Source organism: Rutidosis leptorrhynchoides, chromosome 5, assembly GCF_046630445.1.
Source record: "Rutidosis leptorrhynchoides isolate AG116_Rl617_1_P2 chromosome 5, CSIRO_AGI_Rlap_v1, whole genome shotgun sequence".
NCBI classification, from domain to species: Eukaryota; Viridiplantae; Streptophyta; class Magnoliopsida; order Asterales; family Asteraceae; genus Rutidosis; species Rutidosis leptorrhynchoides.
Genome location: NC_092337.1, coordinates 94,633,149 through 94,655,310, shown reverse-complemented (window position 1 = coordinate 94,655,310; position 22,162 = coordinate 94,633,149).

Genomic DNA, 22,162 nt, shown 5'->3' with positions numbered 1-22,162 from the left:
TCCGCGAGTCGTGGAGTTTTAAGCCTGCAAACTCCGCGAGTCGTGGAGTTTGAAAATCCAGCTCACACAATTTTGGAACCTTGCTTGTCGACGTTATTAAATAATAATATAATATATATATATATATATATATATATAATTTTTAAGAATTATTTATATATTATATTTTATTTATGTGCATAGTTGACTTATAATTTTTGGTCCGTTGCTTCGGGCGTTGATAGTTGACTCATGTCCCGGTTCCGGATTTTTGAACGTCCTTGCGTACAATTTAATATCATGTACTTTGCGTTTTGTAACTTGTACTCTTGTCATTTTGAGACGTTTTTCATCAATAAATTGAACCACTTGGATTGTATCTTGTACATTTGAGCTTTTTGGACGTTTTTGTCTTCAAATCTTCGTTTTCGCCTTTTGTCTTCGCACTTATTTATTTAAACAATTACAATGAAAATATAATATAATTACATATGAAAACCTATTATTTAGGAGGGATATTGCTATGAAATATATGTTCCTTTTTAGCCTTATCATTAAACCGACTCTGTAATTGCGTGCATTGATAAATAGAACTAGTGCTTAATAACAAATCATCCAACACTGTGAATAGGAGATCTAGGAAAACATTCTTTTATCTATTGAATTCAAATATCTTTATTTTCCGTTGAGTCTGCAATTTGATTTATTTAAACTTAAAAACCCAAAAATATTGTCTTTTACTTTTGATCTATCTTTGATTTGGCTAATCATTAAATAGCCACAAAACAAATATTCTCGTACTTTCGATTTTCATAGTCTAACTTAGTTTACTTTTATTAGTTGCAAACTTAATTCTCACTTAATACTGTCCTTGGAACGATCTTGGATTTTACCAATATCTATATTGCTACATGATCGGGTACACTGCCCGTTAGTGTGTAATCTTTTAATAACTGGGATTTTCCATTGATAAATAATATACACGATATCACACATCAAGTTTTTGGCGCCGCTGCCGGGGACAGTTGTGTCGAAAATTAAGATTGTTAATTAATTGTTTTTAGTTTAGTTAGTTATAGTTTATTATTTCTTTTCGTTATTCTCAGTTGAATCGGTGCGTTTAATCAGTTGTTAGTTGTGATTTCGCAGATAACAGGTAGTGCATGCCACATACGCGTTCTTCTAATTCTCCGATTCTTCAAACATTTGCAGAACCTGAAAGAGAGTTATTCAGAGCTTTAAGTCAAGAGCAACAGTCTACAGTGGATTCATCTTTTTCTTCAAGTGCTAATATAATTAATTTGGGAAGTAGTTCTGAGACTGTGGTGCCCGATACACCACCTGAAATCAGAGAAGAAGAAGAATCTTACATTTCATTAGATCTTTTCGAGACTGAAGATATGGCTGACCAAGAACAACTACCTCGTCCTCAGACTATGGCGCAAAAGTTGAAGGCCACCCGGGGTGGCCAAGGCAATTCGATTACTCAACCTGATATCACTCAGCCTTTTCAAATTACAGGGCCGATCCTGAGTTTGATTTCTTCTGACTGCCAATTTCATGGCAAGGATAGTGAGGATGCTAACGAGCATCTTCGTGTTTTCAATGATGTTTGCAATTTGTTTAAGTTGCATGAGGTTGCCGATACGTCGATCAAGACAAGGCTTTTTCCTTGGACTCTTAAGGGAGAAGCAAAGACGTGGTTAGATAAGTAACCAGAGGGTACGATTACCTCTTGGGAGATTTTGATGGATAAGTTTTTATCGAAGTTTTTCCCTGCGTCTCGAGCTGCTAGACTTCAAGCAGAAATTTCTCAATTCAGACAAAAGAGCAGCGAGACACTATTTGATGCTTGGGACCGTTATTCTAATATGCTACTCTCGTGTCCTCAACATGGGTTGAATGATTTACAAAAGGTCCAGATTTTCTACAAGGGTTGTGACATCCCAACTCGTCAGACTATTGATCAAGCAGCAGGTGGTACGTTAATGGATAAGACCGAAGAAGAGGCGCTAGAGATAATTGAAAAGAAAGCTGCCTACTCTCACGAATGGCATCAGGATCATGAGTCATTCCATTCAGCTTCAGTTAAGAGAACCGAAACCCATGGTGCATATGACGATTTTGGGTCTATAAGTGCTAAGTTGGATTCCTTTGGTAGGAATTTGGAGAAGATAAATAAGGATATTCATGGTATGAAGGTTGGTTGTGAGTATTGTGGGGGATTACATCTGGCAAAAGATTGTGATGCAGGTTTGACTATGAATCAGAAGGAAGAGATCGCTTATATTAGTCAACAGAACAACAATCAGTTTCAGGGACATGCGTAGTTTAATAGGAATTTCAACAATCCCTATAATCCTCAAGGTAATCAAGGTTCGAGGTTCCAGCCAGGTTCTAGTGGAGGATATCAACAGCAAGCTCCCGGGTATTTTCAGAAACCCCAAGCCGAAGAGAAAAAGTCCAACCTTGAAGCTATGATAGAAAAGCTTGTGATTTCTCAAACTCAGCTTGTTACTACTGTTACTCAGAATAATGAGAAGAATGATCAAATGTTTTGAAATCAACAAGCAGCTATTCATAATTTGGAGAAACAAATTGGTCAACTTGCTAATCAGAATAATGTGAGGAAACCGGGGGAGTTACCGAGTAAGACAGATACTAACCCGAAGAATGGGAACGTTAATGCTATCACCACCCGAAGTGGTTTAGCATATGATTCACCGCGGAAGGCCGATGAGTATGATTTACGAGTGCCGTTGGTTAAGGATAGTGAGCCGGTTGTTGTTAGTGAACCGGAGGGGGATAAGGAGCCGGAACAGGTGATTGAGAAAGTTTTGAGGATACCGAAAACTGTTGCTGCTAAACCGGTAGTTAAAACCCACGCGTATGGCTATTCAGCTAGTTGATCGCTCTATTAAATTCCCTCGTGGAATTATCGAGAATATGCTCGTTAAGACCGGGTCGTTGGTTTTCCCGGCCGATTTTGTGGTATTGGATATGGAAGTGGATGAGAGGATTCCACTTATTCTGGGTCGGTCATTTTTAAATACTGCTAGGTGTATCATTGATGTTTATGGCCAAATGTTGACCCTTAGGATAGATGATTTGCATGCAACTTTCTCAATCGACCATGCTTTAAAATACCCTGCCTATACTGATGATACATGTTATTTTCTTAACACTGTGAATGTCCAGTCTGAGTTGTTGCAGGAATTCCCAGAGTTACAGGGTTCAGGAGAATGTTCATTGGTTGAAATTGATGAAGAGTTGCAGGTTGAGGAGGTGGATATTTTGACCACCTTGATGGAAAATGGCTATGAGCCGACTGAGGAGGAGTTCAAAGAACTCGAACGTGATGCAGATTACCGGAGCAAGTCTTCAATTGAAGAACCTCCCGAGTTAGAATTGAAGCCACTTCCTGATCATTTGGAATACGCTTATTTGCAGGAGGAATCTAAGCTCCCGGTAATTATTTCTTCTTCTCTTACTACAGGTCAGAAAACTGAGCTTGTAACCATGCTGCAGGCCCATAAACCGGCCATTGCGTGGAAAATTCACGACATTAAGGGTGTTAGTCCCTCCTATTGCACCCACAAAATCCTAATGGAGGATAACTCCAAACCTGTGGTGCAACGACAAAGGAGGTTGAACCCGCACATGCAAGAAGTCGTGAAGAAAGAGATCATTAAGCTCCTCGATGCAGGTCTGATTTACCCGATCTCTGACAGTCCTTGGATTAGCCCGGTATACTGTGTACCTAAGAAAGGTGGTATGACTGTTACCACCAACGATAAAAATGAGTTAATTTCCACTAGGACTGTCACGGGGTGGCGTGTTTGTATTGACTATCGAAAGTTGAACGACGCCACACGCAAAGACCACTTCCTGTTACCTTTCATGGATCAAATGCTAGAAAGGTTAGCAGGGAACAGCTTTTACTGTTTTCTTGATGGTTTTTCTGTCATACCCCATCCAAAATCTTCAGAACGAATACAATAACATCTGGTATCATCGCGATGAACAAACTTCTATATGCCATGAACGACTCCATGTAATATGAGAAAATGCATAGCCGAAGATTTCTTTCGTACCTGAGAATAAACATGCTTTAAAGTGTCAACCAAAAAGGTTGGTGAGTTCATAAGTTTATCATAAAACAATAAAATTCATCATTTTGATAGACCACAAGATTTAAATCCTGCATGGTACAAATGGGCCCGAATCCTACACCCACCTGTAATGTACATGCGATATCTTTTAAATACAGTACACCTTTCTCGTGTACGAAATCATCTTTCATAAATCTTAGTAACTGTACACATATCTCGTGCACAAAAATAACATACACATAACCTGTGTATAAAATCATTCTCTCGATACATAACATTCATATCAATTGGTGGCAATTATCATGTCCACATAATTTAATGGTGGCAATTATCATGTCCACATAATTCAACAGTGGCAATTATCATGTCCACATAATTCAATAATAATCCGCAGAACTTCTGTCTGCATAATAATTCATTAGAGGAATGTTTTGCTTGTGTCTATCTCGTCAAACATTTATAAAAGCATTTCATGTATTCGCAGTTCATAATATATTTCAAAAGCATTTAATAAAGCAGTTGTAAAAGTAGCGCATGTATTCTCAGTCCCAAAAATGTAAAGAGTAAAAGGAAATCAAATGAACTCACCATATTGTATTTTGTAGTAAAAATACATATGACGTCATTGAACAAATATAGGGTTGGCCTTGGATTCACGAACCTATATCATTCATATATTTATATTAAATAATATGGTAATCGAACGAATTTATATTATTAGTGATATACTTGTTATTCTAATAACTTATATGTTATATGTTTTAAATTTAGTGTTATGTACTAATTGTTAGTTGGTAAAATAATATTAATACTCGTAATTAAAAAAATTTGTAATCTCTATATAATGTTAATAATAATTATATCAATAATGTCAATTCCAAAATAATAAATAAAAATGATAGTTTTATTAATAATATTATTTTTAATAAAAAAAATATAGTCTTAGTAAAAATGATAATTTTAACAATAATGATATTAAAATAAAAAGTTGTATTGTTTTTACAATAAAAATTATAGTTTTGGTAATAACTCTTAATATTAATAATGCTTAATAATAATACTTGGTAATAATTAATGTTAATAACAAAAATAATATTAATGATAATAATAGTTATAATATTGATAGTAATGATAATAATAATAATAATAATAATAATAATAATAATAATAATAATAATAATAATAATAATAATAATAATAATAATAATAATAATAATAATAATAATAATAATAATAATAATAATAATAACAAAATTAATACCGATGGCTTGCTGGGCATTTGAGTTGGACCAGTTGCTACAGTTCGGCCCAATCAAGAAACATGGTCCAATTAAAACATGGTGGCCCGTTTAAGGATAAATCTGATACGGTATATCATAATCCCTAAATCACAGATAGATCGAGAAACACATATCCAAAGCATTCGTAGATCCCTTGCAAGATCGAAATAACCTCAATCACCATCTTAGCGGAGTGTTTATTGATGATTCATGGTATCGATCAATCACAGTCTCAGTTTTGGGGTTTCTGGTCGTCGATCGTAGCAAGAACAGGAATTCGATTATAATTAGGAATTGAGTAGTGAAAAGTTGCAGCAAAAATCAATCGATCGAATAGGTCATTGGTTTATCAATCGATCAATTAGACATCGGTTCATCAATAATCAGGTAAGTGATCAGTTCATAAATTTCTTTAATTTCTTAATTCTTTTTACATGTCCTGTACTATTATTTATCGAACTATAGTAATAATTAATGGTGTTTCTTGGTGGGTTTGATGATGGGAACTGATAACGATGGTGAGGGTTAGAGTGTCTATGTAGGGAGTCAAAACGGGAACAAAGCCATATCCATCATCGAACTCAGGTAGTAGTAAAGATAAGGTTCAATAGGTTAATCATAGTGGTGATTTGAGAGTGTGTTGTGTTCTTTGATGTTGTTATTCGTGCCAATAAACAAAAAGACTGGTAATAGGTTTTGAGATTATAGTCGAAGTAAAAGTAGAACTATAACAGTAGTTAGTTCGAAGGACGCCTGCAGGTTGATGGGTTGTATTCGACCAGTAACAGGATAGAGTGTATGCAGTTACAGTGATGGTTTCAACATGGTGGTTGTGGTGTTGACCTTGTTCAATGGTAGTGGGAGGTGAATATTGGTTATTCACAATCGGGAGAAGAGTTAAGTTTGATCACTCAATCGAAACAGGAGCATCAATGAAACAGCAACAAGTTTTAATTACATTGATTGATGATTTAGGTTTTCATATGAAATAATAACGGGAAATAGATTTATGGTAACATTGAATCAAGTATGTTTTGCCTTAAATAGAAACCAGTAACAACTAATAGTCATTAATTTGGTTTGGTTTGATTGTTGATGCAGGTTAATCATGGAGCAATAACTTATAGGTTTTTTTAGTTAAGTGGATCTCTTGTGATAGCAACAGCACAATTTGATGCATTAGAAGCAGAAATTGGTGTAACAACAGTTACGTGGTTTATGGTGGTTTGTCGAGTGGTTGTCCATGGTGGTGGTGATAAATTTGAGGATGATGACTAGAGTAGATAGTGAAGTGTGTTTGATCGTGAGAAATTGCAGCCGTAGCAAGTTCATGGTGGTGGTTGTTGAGTTTTTGAAGTAAGGTTATGCGTACAATAGTAGTAGCAAGAAAATTCGAATAACAAACTAACAGAAGTAGCAGTTCACGCTTATGTGTGCTCGAATAGAAAACAGAAAAATGTAAATGAAGCCTTACACTTAGTGAGGAGGTGGTGATGTTACTTGATCGACAAAATAAGAAGAAAGAGAGGAATAATCTTTTCAATTATGCACATGGATGTGTATTAAATAAAATAGAATTGTCAAGTGGAATTAAAAAGAAACAGAATTATATAGGTTGAAAGGTGATTTAGTGGATGTCTATGTGGTTGATTTTGATTGTATATGTATATATCTTTTATATGAATCTGTATCAATTATTATAGATATAAAGGTAAACAGTGAGCCATCGGTTCCTTTTTCTTTTTGGATTTGGAATGTTGACAGATAGTAATCAAGAAAGTATAGAAAAGCATATTACTTCTCAATTTACAAAAACATATATGTATATAATATGTGAATGGTGATGCAATGAAACAAACACAGTAATATTACCTTTAATAATTCAATTCACGTGATAATTTAAAAGTGATGGTTAGTAGGTTGTTGGTTTGTGATAATTGTAATAGAACATATAAACAAAAGAAATGGGTGTGAGTGATTATCATTTTTATGTATATGTATATATGTATATAGGGAAATATATAATTAGAGATGATGGTGATTGGGAACAGAAAGTTACATAATGAATGTGGGAGTTTAATAAAGGTGATTGAGTGTTTTAGGTGGTGTGTGATACATGTAACCGTGTGTGTGTGTGTATATATATATATATATATATATATATATATATTATGTAATTCCATATATATATATATATATATATATATATATATATATATATATATATATATATATATATATATATATATATATATATATATATATATATATATATATATATATATAATATCATAATTATACTATAATAATAAAATGTGTTAATTTGTTGAGTTAGACTTTCGTGGGTTTTAGTTGAACAATGAGAAGAAATAGTAGTAAGAGGTAGTTGGCGGATCAGAACATGAATTTAGTGATATGCATGTGTCGTCTAATCATATATAGATATAATAACATATAATAATTAATTAGTATAATTCAACTTTATCAAGAGTGAAGCAGTCGAAGGGTAATTACATTTATGAAAATAGTTCAAAATTTTTGAGACTCAACCTAACAGACATTACTTATCGTGTCGAAATATTAAATCACATAAAGTTAAAGTTTAAATTTGTTCGAAAATTCCCGGGTCGTCACAGTACCTACCCGTTAAAGAAATTTCGTCCCGAAATTTGAGTGAGGTGGTCATGGCTAACAATAAAAATGTTTTCATGACGAATATGAGTTGATAAATTGAGTTTTATCATTATTGAGTAATATGGATAAAAATAATTCGATTATTTGAAGAGTACGAATGAAGCTATCACCAAAGAGTGAAATAGGAAAGTAAAGATTCATCTTAACTTTAGACAGAGTCAGGGTTGAATTCCGAAATTCAAGGGATTTAAAGAAAATCTTCGAAATCTAAAAGATCTGATTCTTTGACGAGTAAGGAAATTAAGATCTCTATAATTAAATACGGTGATCTGCCTCGATTACTCTGTCTGATATTTTCACTAAAAATTACGCTCTTCTGTTCCATTATTCTCACCATTCCTATACTTTCTTTCTTAGTTCATACATCCAAAAGATTGTGAAAATGCTTAATCCAGTTCTAATCCTTGTCCTTATCCTTACTATCGCAATAATTGTTCTCCTTTTCCAACTTCCACCAGAGGAATCTGCTTACTTCTACTTTGCCCTTGGGGTTATAGTACTTATAATTCTCCCATGTCTTTATGTTGCGATAAACATTGATATACACGGTTTGTAATTTATGTGTTGTTATCGGGCTTTATATTCTCCCTTATATTTCAATGTCCTTATTCATGTCTCCTATAATCACTGTCATCCACAGTTAATACTCCCTCCTATTTGCTGCGATTTATACCCCAATTTCTATTTCGGAGTTTTGTCCCTCCGTTTCTTCTTGCGAATGGGCATCTCTTGTAATGGTCTAGAATTCGCAGATATAAGTTTCAGAAGGAACATTGTTAATGTTCTAAGAAGGGAATGGTAATGGCACGATCTGATTTGTCAAATTACCAGGATCACTGAGGATAGAACTATCAAGAATATATTTTCTTGATATGTTCAAAGGTTAATTAGAATGAAAGAGTTATGTAACATGGCACATGATGATGTTATGATCTGTGAATCATCACGTCCCATTAGAAACTCAGCATGACTTACTGTAATATAATCACGTTGATCAAGTGTCATTATATTATACTAACTCATGCATCAATTTCCAACACTACTTCAAAAACATTCATATTTTAAATTCGAAGGTTCGCAGAATATAGAAACTAAAACAGTTTCCTTTTATGATAAAATATGGATAGCGCAAAGCGATAATTAATATCGAACGAGAATATTTATGAAGATATCTTCAGAAATATTGAGGATATTAATAAAGAAGGTACGATGATATCTTAGGATTTCAGAATCAAATTGTGATGAAGAAATTCATTCACGATAATTTAGAATGGTTAAGGAGTAAGGTATTCGCTAAAGATTTCATCAGAAATAGAATCATCAGGATTCTTAATGTACAAGTTTAGTCCTTGTGATTTTTTCAGGATTCTTAATGTACAAGTTTAGTCCTTGTGATTTGTTCAGAGACTCCTTCGTAGTTCGCTCAATCAGTTTTTCCAGTTCCAATTTTTCTGAGTTTTTCAAACATACTATTCTTTATCATCAAACTTCTGATGATTAAGGTCATTTACGGTTGCCTACGGTCTCTGCTGTTTCATTCAGCTTTTTTTAACATTCAGAGTATTGATTTGTAGACTAAGTGCTTTTCAGAATTTCAGAATGGAAGATCATAGTTCTAAGAGATAAATGTTATATGGATACATATAACTGTTGATGTGGAATTGTTGCGAGACTCAAAATACAGATTTGCTGATTCCCGGTAATTGGTATGGCAATTTTTGTTACAAGATACAGATGTGTACATGATGAGACTTCAATAGAAAATATAGTGATTTGTCAGAGAGATTTAAACCAAGGAGCGACGAGGTTGCTGGTACATGTGCTGGTAATATGGTGGAATATAAATGGTTCCCCGGTAACAATAAAAGAGTACGCATATATATCGAGGTTATAGTAAGGCTAGTCCGTCTGAAAAGTCGAAGTTGACTTGCTGGAGCTGTGACAAATTTTGCTAATTTGGAAAGGGATTGCAAAGTTATTATGGATCATAATAACACTAAGAAATTAGCATAGCTACGTTTTAAATGTTTACTTAGTTGCCGAGTGTTTCTCAGGTGAATAGCTATATGCATCAATCTTTTCTTTCGTAGATGATTTGTGGTTGGTTCATCCTCTAGATTGAGGCGTTTCAAGAATTTATGAAAGATTTGAACGCAGTTTGTAATCATCGAGATACAAATGAGGTTTAAGATGAAATCTAGTGGCAAACTTGAAGAAATGTTTAGTTTCATATGTTATAATCAATATTTTAATTCATTTTAATTGTCCAATGTCGGCAGTCCACAGTTGATAGTCCACAATTAACAGTCCGATAATTTATATATAGCTTAATATATAATATCCGAATTAATTAATACGTATCATGACCCGTATACGTCTCAGACTCGATCACAACTCAAAGTACATATATTATTATAGAATCAACCTCAACCCTGTATAGAGAACTCGATCATTACTGCATATAGAGTGTCTATGGTTATTCCAAATAATATATATATATATATATATATATATATATATATATATATATATATATATATATATATATATATATATATATGCGTCTATATGATATGTCAAAACCTTGTATACGTGTCCCGATATTTAAAGTGCGTAAAAATAAATAACAGAAATTAAATGACGATAAATAAAGTGCGTAAATTAAATAACAGAAATTAAATGACGATAAATAAAATTGCGAGAATGTAATTTGCGATAATTAAATTGCGATAAATAAAATGTAATCAGTTAGCTAGGAACAATTAGCTAGGAACAATTAGCGTGAATTCTTAACAAAATTTCTCATAGTTAATTTGCTTGTTTCTAACAAATTTTATTTTGTCAAATGTTTTCTTCACTATGCCACTTGTTGGATTCTGATAAATCAAAATCCAAATATGAAATTGGATGAAAATGGTTATTCTATGGTGAACAAATTTGCATATCGGTGGATGTAAGTAGGATAGTAAACGACTGTTGAATCAGCTTTGAAGAATGTACAGTGTAACTTATTAATGTGAATCTTAAATATTCCTCGGGTATTACCTACCCGTTAAAATATTTTCATCATTAACAGTTTGTACAAAAGGATTTTTAATTACAATCTTTATGAAAACATATATACATATATATTTTCTTCAGATGCAATCATGGATTTAATGAATCAATATGATATTAGACTCATTTGATTTACCGTTTAGAATAAGAACATATAATCTCTAAAACATTAGAGATTATATAATCGCCATTTCGAACGAAGATAAATGATGTAGAATGATTCATGGAACGATAATTATACTAGACGTACAGAATGAGATGTCGAGGCATGGATTGTTGATAGTACTGGTGCTGTTACTGATGGTACTGTTGGTGCCGGTGATGTTGCTGAAGCTGGTAGATTTTGCACCATATTCTCCAAATTGATTACTCGAGCGTGAAGTTCGTTGACTTCTTGTATTACTCCGGGATAATTATCGGTCGGAACGAGCATATGAATAAAGTTTCAAATTGTGGATAGAATATAATCATGTCGAGCTACTCTGGAAATGAGGGTGAAGATGGTGTTTCGGATTGATTCATCGATAAGTGCTTCGGGTTATTCATCAAGAGGTGAATTTGGTTGATGGAAAAGATCGCTTTCTTCGCGTCTCCATTGATTAAGTCGACTACGAACCCAATCAGATGAATTGGAGATGGCTGATTGGTTGCTCCATTCCGGTTACACTGCTTTCGGAGTTCGAGTGGAAATCTATATCGGAATAGCTGTCGGAATAACTATTGGAATAGCTATCGTAATCTAAGGGACTCGAACTGGTTGAGGGATTCATCTCATACGATCAGATGAAGGATTTTTGTTAAGAAATAGATTATAGGATGTAGATTAGTACCCTGCAATACATAATTTACATATGCATATATAATACTAAAATCCCATAAGTTACGAAGGAATCTACGGAAGTTGTCAGGTAAAGTCTACAGTAACAGATATGCTAAGATATGAATTAGCAGATACGCTAAGATACGAATTTTGTCTATACACTATTCATGCAATCATTGCAGTAAGATGTGTTTAGACTAAGAATGATAAGCAGGTAATTTCCTAAGGATGATGAACAGATGATTTCCGACAAAAATGATAAGCAAAACTTTTGACATGCAGACACGGTCGAAGTACAGACTTACTAATGCATCCTAACGACTATCAGTTAGACACACTAATGCAAGACTTGGTTCACTAAGACCACCGCTCTGAAACCACATGCCATACCCCGTCCAAAATCTTCAGAATGAATACAATAACATCTGGTATCATCGCGATGAACAAACTTCTATATGCCATGAACGACTCCATGTAATATGAGCAAATGCATAGCAGAAGATTTCTTTCGTACCTGAGAATAAACATGCTTTAAAGTGTCAACCAAAAAGGTTGGTGAGTTCATAAGTTTATCATAAAACAATAAAATTCATCATTTTGATAGACCACAAGATTTAAATCCTGCATGGTACAAATGGGCCCGAATCCTACACCCACCTGTAATGTACATGCGATATCTTTTAAATACAGGACACCTTTCTCGTGTACGAAATCATCTTTCATAAATCTTAGTAACCGTACACATATCTCGTGCACAAAAATAACATACACATAACCTGTGTATAAAATCATTCTCTCGATACATAACATTCATATCAATTGGTGGCAATTATCATGTCCACATAATTCAATGGTGGCAATTATCATGTCCACATAATTCAACAGTGGCAATTATCATGTCCACATAATTCAATAATAATCCGCAGAACTTCTGTCTGCATAATAATTCATTAGAGGAATGTTTTGCTTGTGTCTATCTCGTCAAATATTTATAAAAGCATTTCATGTATTCGCAGTTCATAATATATTTCAAAAGCATTTAATAAAGCAGTTGTAAAAGTAGCGCATGTATTCTCAGTCCCAAAAATGTAAAGAGTAAAAGGAAATCAAATGAACTCACCATATTGTATTTTGTAGTAAAAATACATATGACGTCATTGAACAAATATAGGGTTGGCCTTGGATTCACGAACCTATATCGTTCATATATTTATATTAACACATAATATGGTAATCGAACGAATTTATATTATTAGTGATATACTTGTTATTCTAATAACTTATATGTTATATGTTTTAAATTTAGTGTTATGTACTAATTGTTAGTTGGTAAAATAATATTAATACTCGTAATTAAAAAAAATTGTAATCTCTATATAATGTTAATAATAATGATATCAATAATGTCAATTCCAAAATAATAAATAAAAATGATAGTTTTATTAATAATGTTATTTTTAATAAAAAAATATAGTCTTAGTAAAAATGATAATTTTAACAATAATGATATTAAAATAAAAAGTTGTATTGTTTTTACAATAAAAATTATAGTTTTGATAATAACTCTTAATATTAATAATGCTTAATAATAATACTTGGTAATAATTAATGTTAATAACAAAAATAATATTAATGATAATAATAGTTATAATATTGATAGTAATGATAATAATAATAATAATAATAATAATAATAATAATAATAATAATAATAATAATAATAATAATAATAATAATAATAATAATAATAATAATAATAATAATAACAAAATTAATACCGATGGCTTGCTGGGCATTTGAGTTGGACCAGTTGCTACAGTTCGGCTCAATCAAGAAACATGGTCCAATTAAAACATGGTTGCCCGTTTAAGGATAAATCTGATACGGTATATCATAATCCCTAAATCACAGATAGATCGAGAAACACATATCCAAAGCATTCGTAGATCCCTTGCAAGATCGAAATAACCTCAATCACCATCTTAGCGGAGTGTTTATCGATGATTCATGGTATCGATCAATCACAGTCTCAGTTTTGGGGTTTCTGGTCGTCGATCGTAGTAAGAACAGGAATTCGATTATAATTAGGAATTGAGTAGTGAAAAGTTGCAGCAAAAATCAATCGATCGAATAGGTCATTGGTTTATCAATCGATCAATTAGTCATCAGTTCATCAATAATCAGGTAAGTGATCAGTTCATAAATTTCTTTAATTTCTTAATTCTTTTTACATGTCCTGTACTATTATTTATCTAACTATAGTAACAATTAATGGTGTTTCTTGGTGGGTTTGATGATGGGAACTGATAACGATGGTGAGGGTTAGAGTGTCTATGTAGGGAGTCAAAACTGGAACAAAGCCATATCCATCATCGAACTCAGGTAGTAGTAAAGATAAGGTTCAATAGGTTAATCATAGTGGTGATTTGAGAGTGTGTTGTGTTCTTTGATGTTGTTATTCGTGCCAATAAACAAAAAGACTGGTAATAGGTTTTGAGATTATAGTCGAAGTAAAAGTAGAACTATAACAGTAGTTAGTTCGAAGGGCGCCTGCAGGTTGATGGGTTGTATTCGGCCAGTAACAGGACAGAGTGTATGCCGTTACAGTGATGGTTTTAACATGGTGGTTGTGGTGTTGACCTTGTTCAATGGTAGTGGGAGGTGAATATTGGTTATTCACAATCGGGAGAAGAGTTAAGTTTGATCACTCAATCGAAATAGGAGCATCAATGAAACAGCAGCAAGTTTTAATTACATTGATTGATGATTTAGGTTTTCATATGAAATAATAACGGGAAATAGATTTATGGTAACATTGAATCAAGTATGTTTTGCCTTAAATAGAAACCGGTAACAACTAATAGTCATTAATTTGGTTTGGTTTGATTGTTGATGCAGGTTAATCATGGAGCAATAACTTATAGGTTTTTTTAGTTAAGTGGATCTCTTGTGACAGCAACAGCACAATTTGATGCATTAGAAGCAGAAATTGGTGTAGCAACAGTTACGTGGTTTATGGTGGTTTGTCGAGTGGTTGTCCATAGTGGTGGTGATAGATTTGAGGATGATGACTAGAGTAGATAGTGAAGTGTGTTTGATCGTGAGAAATTGCAGCCGTAGCAAGTTCATGGTGGTGGTTGTTGAGTTTTTGAAGTAAGGTTATGCGTACAATAGTAGTAGCAAGAAAATTCGAATAACAAACTAACAGAAGTAGCAGTTCACGCTTATGTGTGCTCGAATAGAAAACAGAAAAATGTAAATGAAGCCTTACACTTAGTGAGGAGGTGGTGATGTTACTTGATCGACAAAATAAGAAGAAAGAGAGGAATAATCTTTTCAATTATGCACGTGGATGTGTATTAAATAAAATAGAATTGTCAAGTGGAATTAAAAAGAAACATAATTATATAGGTTGAAAGGTGATTTAGTGGATGTCTATGTGGTTGATTTTGATTGTATATGTATATATCTTTTATATGAATCTGTATCAATTAGGATAGATATAAAGGGATACAGTGAGCCATCGGTTCCTTTTTCTTTTTGGATTTGGAATGTTGACAGATAGTAATCAAGAAAGTATAGAAAAGCATCTTACTTCTCAATTTGCAAAAACATATATGTATATAATATGTGAATGGTGATGCAATGAAACAAACAAAGTAATATTACCTTTAATAATTCAATTCACGTGATAATTTAAAAGTGATGGTTAGTAGGTTGTTGGTTTGTGATAATTGTAATAGAACATATAAACAAAAGAAATGGGTGTGAGTGATTATCATTTTTATGTATATGTATATATGTATATAGGGAAATATATAATTAGAGATGATGGTGATTGGGAACAGAAAGTTACATAATGAATGTGGGAGTTTAATAAAGGTGATTGAGTGTTTTAGGTGGTGTGTGATACATGTAACCGTGTGTGTGTATATATATATATATATATATATATATATATATATATATATGGAATTACATTATATATATATATATATATATATATATATATATATATATATATATAATATCATAATTATACTATAATAATAAAATGTGTTAATTTGTTGAGTTAGACTTTCGTGGGTTTTAGTTGAACAATGAGAAGAAATAGTAGTAAGAGGTAGTTGGCAATATGTGGTAGTGGGGACGATCAAAACATGAATTTAGTGATATGCATGTGTCGTCTAATCATATATAGATATAATAACATATAATAATTAATTAGTATAATTCAACTTTATCAAGAGTGAAGCAGTCGAAGGGTAATTACATTTATGAAAACAGTTCAAAATTTTTGAGACTCAACCTAACAGACTTTACTTATCGTGTCGAAACATTAAATCACATAAAGTTAAAGTTTAAATTTGGTCGGAAATTCCCGGGTCGTCACATTTTCGGGCTATTTCCAGATTCCTATCTCGCCCGAGGACCAGGAGAAAACTACTTTCACGTGCCCGTATGGAACATTTTCATACCGACGCATGCCCTTTGGCCTTTGCAATGCTCCGGCCACTTTTCAAAGGTGCATGATGGTCATATTCCCCGATATGATAGAGGATTGCATGGAGGTGTTCATGGATGACTTTTCGGTCTTCGGTGACACTTTTGATTCATGTCTTCTTAATTTAGAACGGATGTTGGAACAGTGTGAGAAGTCTAATCTTGTGCTCAATTGGGAGAAGTGCCATTTCATGGTTCAAGGGGGCATAGTTTTCGGGCACAAGATTTCTAGGGACGGTATCGAGGTGGATCCCGCGAAGGTAACGGCTATTAAGAACCTTTCACCTCCCACCGATGTTAGGGGTGTTCGGAGTTTTCTCGGGCACGCCGGTTTTTACCGGCGATTTATTAAAGATTTTTCTAAAATTGCTAACCCGATGAACAAACTCCTCGAAAAGGATACGCCTTGGAATTTCTCCGAAGAGTGCCTTAAGGCATTCAATCTTCTTAAGGAGAAACTGATCAATACGCCAATCATAATTGCTCCGAATTGGTCCCTTCCATTCGAGCTTATGTGCGATGCTTCTGATTTTGCTGTTGGCTCTGTTTTGGGTCAAAGGGTCGAGAAACACTTCAGACCCATTTACTATGCAAGCAAGACCTTGCAGGGAGCTTAATTGAATTATACTACCATTGAAAAGGAGCTCCTTGCGGTGGTCTTTTCGTTTGATAAATTTCGGTCCTACTTAGTCTTGTCTAAGACTATAGTTTTTACGGACCATTCTACTCTGAAGTACCTATTTTCGAAACCGGATGCAAAACCTCGACTGCTTAGATGGATCTTGCTTTTGCAAGAATTCGACATCGAGATCCGGGATAAGAAGGGTGCTGAAAATCTAGCGGCTGACCACTTGTCTAGACTCGAGAACCCAAATCTCGAAGTCCTTCACGAATCGAGTATCCATGATGATTTTTCTGATGAATATCTCATGGCGATGGACAAGGTGGACGAGCTGTGGTACGAGGACATTGCTAATTATCTCGTTGGGGGATTCTTGGAAAAAGGGTGGTCGCATCAAAAGAGGAAGAAATTCTTTAGTGACCTTAAGTACTATTTCTGGGAGGCTCCTTATCTTTTTCGTTGTTGTCCCGATGGGGTTATCCGCCGGTGCGTTTCTGGTGAGGAGTGTATGCGTATTTTGACCGAGTGCCATAGTGGGCCTACCGGTGGGCATTTTGGACCCCAAATCACGGGGTGTAAAGTCTATGATGCCGGCTTCTTTTGGCCGACAATTTTCAAGGATGCCCACCGGATTTGCAAGTCGTGCGATTCTTTTCAAAGGGCCGGTAAAGTCACCAAACGGGATGAGATGCCTCAACAAAGCATCCAAGTTTGTGAAGTATTTGATGTTTGGGGAATTGACTTTATGGGGCCATTTCCGAAATCTCAGAATTATAGTTACATACTCGTTGCCATTGACTACGTGTCTAAATGGGCCGAAGCTCAAGCTTTGCCCACAAACGATGTACGAGTTATGATTTTGTTCCTTCAGCATTTATTCTCTCGATTTGGAACTCCTAAAGCTTTAATTAGCGATAGGGGTACTCATTTTTGTAACGCCCAAATGGAGAAGGTATTGAGGCGATATGGAGTTCTCCATAAAGTTTCTACTTCATACCATCCCCAAACGAGCGGACAAGTTGAGAATACCAATCGAGCTCTCAAAGAGATTCTTGAGAAAACTGTGGGGTTGAATCCGAATGAGTGGGCGAATAAGCTCGATGAAGCTTTGTGGGCGTTTCGAACCGCCTACAAAATGCCAATTGGAACCACTCCTTATCGGTTAGTTTATGGGAAAGCGTGCCATCTCCCGTTGGAGATTGAGCATAAAGCGATGTGGGCACTTAAAAAGTGCAATTTAGATTTGAAGGAAGCCGGACGCCTAAGGGCGGGGCAATTGAATGAGCTTGGTGAATTACGCCTTGATGCGTATGAGAATTCGTTAATTTATAAAGAGAAAACCAAGCAATGGCATGATAGAAGGTTAAAGGGTCAGAAAGAGTTTAATGAGGGCAATCAAGTGCTCTTGTTTAACTCTCGGTTAAAGCTTTTACCGGGAAAACTTAAGTCCCGGTGGACGGGACCATTTGAGGTTGTTAAGGTGTACCCTTACGGTGCGATTGAGTTGAAAAATGCTAGTGGTACTTCCTTTAAGGTTAATGGACATCGTGTGAAGAAATATTTTGATGGTACATTGGAGATTGATGATGGGGTTCACGTTGAACCCGATCCCATCGCCACTTGAAGTTGGGGGCGAGTTTTGTGAGCGACTCGTTAAATATGGTTCACATTGTTCTATAGTTTGTATTAATAGGTGTGATCACGGGTTTGCTGCGTATTAAATGCTAAAAGATTAATTATGATAGATTACTTGTTATTTTTGTTGGTTATTTTTGTGTTTAATGGAGATTTGAGGATGCTGCATAATTAAAGAGGTCGAAGTATCAGATTACGCGTATTGTCGCGGCGCGACATATAGGCCGCGGCGCGACATTTCAAGGGTTTGGTAACAGAAAGCCACTTAAAAATGGGTTTTAAACACGTTCATCTCCGCGTCGCGAGGAATGAGGTCGCGGCGCGAGTTTTCAAAGGTTTTGAGATTCACGTAATTTTTAAAAGTTAGCATCAGGTATAGCATATGGCCGCGGCGCGACAACTTATGTCGCAGCGCGACATTCCTGTCGCACAGATTCTAAACCGACGGTCAATGATTTAAATCAAATGGGTCAACCCGACCCACTACGTAACCCGACGGGAATCTACTCTTTTTAGGGGTTTTTGGATCTGTTTTCACCCACCATTCTCACACTTACCTCTCAAACAAAATTAGAGCTCTCAAACCCTAATTTCAATTAACACTAATTCTTACCTAATTTCTTCAATTCCTTGTTCAATCATGCCTGTTAAGGTCCGATTTTGCTATTCTCTTGCTTTTTCTCTCATGTTTCTTAATTAATTTTATTAATTCTAGGGTTCATGTTTGAAATTTTAAGGGGTTTGTTTAATTGACACTTTTATGCCTTAATATGTGATGAATTATTGATGAATATGATATTATTGTGTTTTCTTCATGAATTCTTGTGTAGTTTATGCATAATATTGATTCTTGAGATTAGGGTAGCGATAAATCCGAATTTGATGTTGAATGTTTGGAGATTTTGTTTGTGAGGGAGATGTTTGCTAATAGATACATGTTTTAAGATAGTGTGGGGTGATTTGGGCGGGTCATATATGATTTTGGAATTTGGTAAAGCATGATGATTTTTGTGATTTGTGAGATGTTTATTTAGTTGTTGGAATGGTTTATTCTTCTTGGAATTAGTTAATTAACTAGATGAGTTTGTGAAATTGAGTTAAATGGGGGTTGTTTAATGGGGCACTTACATGATATAGTGTTTTGAGAATTGGTTTGAATTTGGTACCATGGAACACAAACACATATTTTTGAATACTTGCTTTTGTCTAAATGCCTAATTGAAGTTGAAACGAGTATTAATGGTAGTTGATGTGAGTATGTGGAACATGTTGATTTGCTTAACGCTAACTTTTCAATGTCTTGTGTTTGGTTTGGTTTTTGTTTCATGTGTGTAGAGAATCAGACTTGATGCTCCATCATCCTCCACGGCTCAATCCCGAAGGGATGAAGAGCGAAGAACTAATCCGGAGATTTGGTTACAAAAAGTTGAGGAGCAATTCTCGGAACATTTTGGATACATTTCAGCTCGGAATATTCAAGCGACCTGGTATTTTAGTTGGGATGAGTTGAATAGTGCATCTAGTGAGATAAAGGAGGACATTGCTTATATGTTGGCGATGTCGAGACAGGGGGTCGATCTTGGCACTTGGGAACGTGCTTTTTCTTTGAGAGACGATCTTTACCGTGAGTTAGTTGTTGAGTTTTTCTCCTCTTTAAGTTTCCGTTCTCGAAGGGATGGGACAGATCAAGCCTTTTTGACATTTCATTTAGGAGGAGAAAGTCGAGCCATGAGTCGAATTGATTTGGCTCGAGCACTTAATTTGTAAGAAGAATTGGATGAGAAGTCTTTAACACGCTATTTGAAAAAAGAAACTGAGAATCAGGACGATTATAACGAGCGAGACTTTTGGTATGAAATTTCGAGTTTGACTCCATTTGTGTCTAATGAGTCGAAAGGGTCCGATATTCGAAGCAGAGAGCTACGGTTTGTGATGACCCGGGAATTTCTGACCAAATTTAAACCTGATCTTTATATGTTTCCTATACGATAAGCAAGGTCTATAATGTTGAGCCTTGAAAATTTTGGAACTATATTCATATAACCAATTACCTTCTGACTGTGCCCGATGATTCACGAACAATTACTTGTAAATAAATATGTATATATTATATAAATATAAACATTAGAATATATAATATTTTGATTTAATGATGTTTACTTTAAACAAATTGGAATTTAAAATGTAAAATAACAATTAGAATATTAAGTATTGTTAATATATATAAATATGTATATGTTATTAGAATTCCATAATTAATTAGAATAATTAAGTTACGATTAAAATAAACATATATATATATATTATTAGCATCACTAATAATATTAATATTCTTATTAATATTATCACTACTAAAACCAGTAATAGGTATATCAATAGATAATATATAGAATAGGTAGTTGCTATTATTTACTATCAATATTAACATCTATAAAGTTATTATTAATATTATTATGAAAATGGAAATAAATATAAATTGTAATATTAATATTACTAATATTATTGTAATTAGTATTATTATGGTATCACTAATAATATTATTATCATCATCATTACTATTTTAGTTATCAACTTTATTATAATAAAAACAATACATTTTGATATGGTTATCATTTATAATATTATTATTTTCAATTTTTCTTTTATTCTTATTAATATTAGTATAATTTTGATAAAGTTATTATTAATATTATTATTAATTCTATTATTATTATTGCTAGTATTCTTATTAAAAACAAATTGTATAAATAAAGTTATAATATTACTTGACATTACAAAATTTAATATACATAGCAGAAATATAAATAACTGATATATATATATATATATGTAAACCTAAATACATATATAGGTATTAAAAATCAGTATTAATATTAAATAATATAAAGATGATTATTATTAGTGTTTTTGTACATTATTGTTAATAATATTAATTATTAATATTAACTAATTAAAAATAGAATATATAAGCATCTGTATAAGCCAAGGACTGTTACACATCGCGGTCCAATTTTCTTTCCCTTCAATAATCGTTTCATATCAGATAAATGATTCCACTACATCAAGAAACTTCCAAAAATCTGTTAGAGGTTATTTCAACTTTATTTATTTTATTCATTTATGTGTACCCGATTGTGACGACCCAGAAATTTTCGACTAAATTTAAACTTTATCTTTATATTATTCTGATACGATAAGCAATGTTTGTTATGTTAAATCTCAAGGATTTTAAACTATATTTATACATTCATTTAAACCTCGACCAAATTCCAATGATTCACGAACCATTAAATGAACATATATGAATATGTATGTATATGTGTATATGTTATAAATTGAAAATGTCAATAAAGTATTAAACGTATAATACTTTACACGAACGTATTTGTTTCAATATGATTTTTGACGAAATTAAAAAAAAATATATATTAAATGATTGAATTATCAGAAACATTGAATTA